Here is a 4808-nt window from a genome sequence, read left to right as displayed (position 1 = left end):
GGGCCATGAAAGATGGTATTAGAGCCAGTACAACAGGATGTAGCGGAGACTGAAGATGTATGCAGGCTGAAGTTTTTGAGCAAAAGAAAAATTGGCTGCATAGTTTGGGGTTTCTTGACTTGGAGATTCATGGCAAAACCGTCCAATCTTTGGTGGACACAAGTGCCGCCAATAACTTTATGACGACAGGGCTAGCGAAGGACGTTAGGCTGTAGATTTTTCCAAAGGATGTGGCGATCAAGGCGGTGAACTCGAGAGCTAAAGTGTCGGGATTGGCAAATAATGTGTTGGTTCGAATTGTAGATTGGCGGGGTTGTTTGGACTTCACGATGATGGAGATAAAATACTTTGACATGGTATTGGGGCAGGATTTTCTAAAGGGCAAGAAGGAAATTGTTGTTCCATTTTATGACGAGATTATGTTGACTGGAGACAAACAAACATGGGTTACGTACTCACCAGTAGAGAAGTGTTGAAAATGCAACAAGATGATGGAGCTTAGTGAAAAGAAGTCGCCTTCACTAAGTGGGCCTGCAGGCTATTTTTGGCGCAAAGTCTATTTTTAGACATATGGATCATGGTTTATGAGTTACAGGATGCTGTTTATGGATGATTGGTCATGTTGGGAAAAATAGATGGATTTCTATTTTTGGTTCACAGCGGAGTGATCAGAGTCTATTTTTAGACTGCCAGGCTAAAAATAGAAACAATCAAATATTATTAGCTCTTAGTAATATTTGGACTCTACACATTATCTTATTCTCTTGGAGCACTTCAGTTTGAGCTACAGATGTGGCACATGTAGCTGTCAGAAGGAAATACACTTTTCTTATGAGTCAGTTGAGCTATTGCATGCATGACTTCAGTTAGAACTTATTGAGTCTTGAAAATGTCATTCATTTCCATTACACTTTCACTATTATGTCCATTATATCACCTCCATTTCACCTCCATTTCACTACTATGTCACCACATTCATCCCACTTTCATTATCATTGGGCCACCTTTATGTTTTTCCAATATTTATTATTTCTAAGCCTTTTAAGTGAATTTGTGGTTAAACATTAGAAAATAATGTGCATATGCTTATACCTAACAAATGGGTTGAGGTTGTTGACATGTGTAGGTTGAAAGGAGACTTCTAGAAGATCCTTATGTGGCACCCCAAGGCCAAATTCGGATTTGGTTGGAAAGAATCATGGGATCATGAGGATATGTGTCACATCTCCTAATTGTATTGTAACTCTAAAAAGACATGTGTCTTATCAGTTCCTATTCTGATTAGGACTTTAGAGGTAGAGGGAGAGATTCATGGATTCTCATTAATGAGATGGCTATCATCTTTTTGTATAAATAGGAGATCTCTCTCCTTCATTTGTTAGTCTTCCCTTTTAGTTTTTTCTTAGTCCTTTTAGCTTGTTAGTCCCATGGATTTTGAAAGCTTTTGTACTTTGTACTTTTGAAGAAATTGAATAAAGCTTTGATGTTCTCAACATGGAAGGAGATGTGAAGTAGATGTCATGGAGCATATTAGGATGTAAGTAGAGTAGATTTCATTTTGTAAATATTGCTTTGTAGAATGTAAGGTAGATTAGATTTTTCATTCATGCAATTTTAATTCATGCAAGTGTGTTTAGTTTTGCTTTGATTTCATGACTAATGGCATATGTGATCATCTTGTCTATGTTGCTGACCTTTATTTTTCTAGTTTGATTTTCATTAGTATCATTTCTTTAACTTGCACTTTACTTTCTGCTCTTAGATATCAAGTTGTTCATCTATTGATGGTTCTTTTTCCATAATCAAATAACTTTATTGGAGCCAAAATATCACTTAGTACAGCTTGGTTTAGTTTGCTTTAAGACTCACATTGCTGACTTGTTCATAACTGTTATCACATGATAAATCTAGCTGAAAGGCAAAAAGGTTAAGAAAAGGTTAAAGTAGTGTGATTTGTCTCCTTTATGTAGTGTCACTTAGATTTCACATTTCATTTTCATTTTAAATCAGCAGCATAGATACTGGGCCGATGTCATTAGTTCTTTATTTGATGTCTTTATTTTCCTTTAAGCATTTGATTTCATAGGTGGTAGGGGGCCCCTGCCTTGTATAGTTGTCACTTTAATTTCTTGTATTTCTTTTTCTGATTTTCATGTATATTAATGTACAGTTTGAATTGCTGCATTTTATTTTCTTTTTAACATGTATATTATTGTACATAAATTGCTTTCAAGTTGATTGTAGATTAGTGATGCACATAGCCTTTTAATGAACTAATGACGTGATAGAATCATCTTGTCCTTTTGCTGAAGCAGCAAGGATACTGGGTCTCATAGTCATTATCTCATTATTTGATTATTGCATTTTATTTTGATTGAACTAGTTGTATATTTACACTTTTGTTTAAATACTAACTCCATCAATAACATGTTTTAAGTTCTTTTGAAGTGCTAAGTTTTGGAAGTTACCATTAAGGACATAGGCCTTGTCTTGAAATCTTTATCCATACTTGTCCTTTAAAAGCAATCTTAAGACCTTAGAAAACCAACAAGAACAAAACCCCAAAAACAACATAAACTATAAAACAACGAAGTAAGAGAAAGGTTAACTAAGCACATATAGTGCACCACACTTCATCAGTTTACGATACCCGGATTGATAATTTATGTAGAGCAATTTAAGACATTAAATTGACTAGACATTTTGGCGCCGTTGTCGGGGAAGTGTAATTAGGAGACCTTATTTCTTACATCTGAAAAAAAATTAACAATTCTTGAGTATGCTCTCCTCCTGCACTTTGTGTGATCTAGAGGATCAGAAAAAGGATTGTTAAGTAAAAAAAAAAATAATAATTCTTGAGTATGCTCTCCTCCTGCACTTTGTGTGATCTGGAGGATCAGAAAAAGAATTGTTAAGAAAAAAATAGGAGACAAAATAAACTTCATCACTTCAATTGATTCAAGAAAAAAAAAAGGAGAAAAAAAGAAAGAAAAAAAAAAGAGAAGAAAAACAATCTATGGCTATCTCCATTCCTAGTTTTCGTTGTGGCTTCGTGACTCTTCAAATAGTGTGTTCTTTATTGGTGTGTCTTTCCTATGGTTGGATTGGAATTTCTTGTCTCCCACATAGATCTCTGATAAGGGTCAACAGTGTGAAACTACCACCATCTTCTTCAGCTTCTCATTCTCATCTCGCACCTTCACAATGCCTTCTTCAACATGAGTATTTTCCCCCGCTCCTGTACCTATTACCTCCCGAGACTCCTCACAGTTGTCCATTATGAAAACCCTTCTCACATAAAGCTTAATATTGTTGAGCTTCTTCTTTGTATCAAAGAGATCGAATGGAGCCCTCTTCGGAACAAAGAGAACAGCCTTGAACTCCAATTGACCCTCTACAGAGAAATGCTTCACGGCCAAGTGATCCTCCCAATCATTGGTGAGACTCTTATAGAACGATGCATACTCTTCCTTTCTCATCCAGATGGGCTTTTGCTTGTTGATGAGACTCCATTCATGTGACACTTCCTTTACCTTCTTGATGAGACTCCATTCATGTGACACTTCCTTTACCTTCTTTTGCTTCTTCTCTTTCTCCTTTTCCTCCTCCACTTCCTGGATATCCCCTTCATCTTCCTTCTTCTCCTCTGTCTCCTCTTCGTCGTCACTGACCTCCTTCTCGGTGGTCTTCTCAGTCCACAAATAAATGGGGTAGCTAATGAACTCGGAATGCTTCTTGATCAGATCCTTCAGCCGCCTCTCCTCCAAGTATTCCATATAAAAAAATAAAATTTCAAAATCAATTTCACAGCCGAATGCAGAACTGTTAACTCAGGAAAAATGCGTAAACACAGGAAAAACGTCAAACTTCAAACGTTCGATTTGCCCAAATGGAGACGAATTTTAAAAAACTAAAACATGGGTTTTTTTGCCAGGTGGGTTAGTTAGATAACCCAGAAACCGTTTGAGAAAATTCGTGGCGGTCTGGGAGAAATCTTCGGTTCTTTGGAGCCTCTTTTTTGCCGCCGCGTGAAGAAAAACGTGAGTTAACTGATAGTTTGATGTGTTCGGCGTACCTGAAGAAGGGGAATTCAAATTCGGTTCTATGCTGCCACCTCTACCACGTTCTTTGCCCATATGCCACCCGTTGCAATTCATTAAAACCAGCAGTGATCCAAGTGAAGACGGCTCTGTTTTCACTCCATTACGTGATTTGGTTGGATACGGCTCTTCACAGCCGATTGATAAACGTGGCGTGAACCAAGTACAGCTCTTCTCCACCGTATAACTCTTATTTCCGTTGCTTGTCTTCCACTCCCTCACTCACTCACACCATTTCCACTCTTATTCTCGCTGCAAAATCCACGGTTCTGTTTTAAACTCCACGGCTTTGTTTCAAACCCCGCAGCTCTGTTTCAAGCTCCACAGTTCCGTTTCAAACTCGTATTACCTTGCATAACACTGCGGCTATTCCACTTACAGTCGTAGTCCATCCATCTTTCCCGTGAGCATCCTCCTTGAGCATCCATACACAGTCAAAGCTTCAGCCGAAGTTGAGATGGGGAAACTGCTTAGTTTGTTCTTCCCTTGAACGTCCACACACAGTAAAATTTTCAGCCGGAGTTGAAAGCAAAAAATGGGAAAGCTTGGCAGAGCTGAACCGTGAATTGCACTAGTTAAGTTAGTTGTCTTGAAGTGGCACATTTTTTTTCTCTTCCACGCACACAGCCACTCCATTTCATAGTACTTTCTACACTCTGCACTTTCCGCAGCCAATACAACGTTTCCGCAGCTCACACAGGCTTTCCG

General features: G+C 38.1%; 1 pseudogene; it reads right to left on the bottom strand.

Annotated features, from left to right (window-relative positions):
• Window positions 1-3143: 3143 nt before the first annotated feature.
• On the bottom strand, window positions 3144-3776 carry LOC149177068 (heat shock protein 82 pseudogene; annotated as a pseudogene).
• Between the last annotated feature and the right edge of the window lie 1032 nt (window positions 3777-4808).

This window comes from Pinus tabuliformis, chromosome 4_1 (assembly GCF_031772625.1).
Source record: "Pinus tabuliformis cultivar Carrire ecotype Pingquan chromosome 4_1, CPIR1, whole genome shotgun sequence".
NCBI lineage: Eukaryota > Viridiplantae > Streptophyta > Pinopsida > Pinales > Pinaceae > Pinus > Pinus tabuliformis.
The sequence above is the reverse complement of the archived record's forward strand: the minus strand, read 5'-3'. Positions and strand labels throughout refer to the sequence as shown.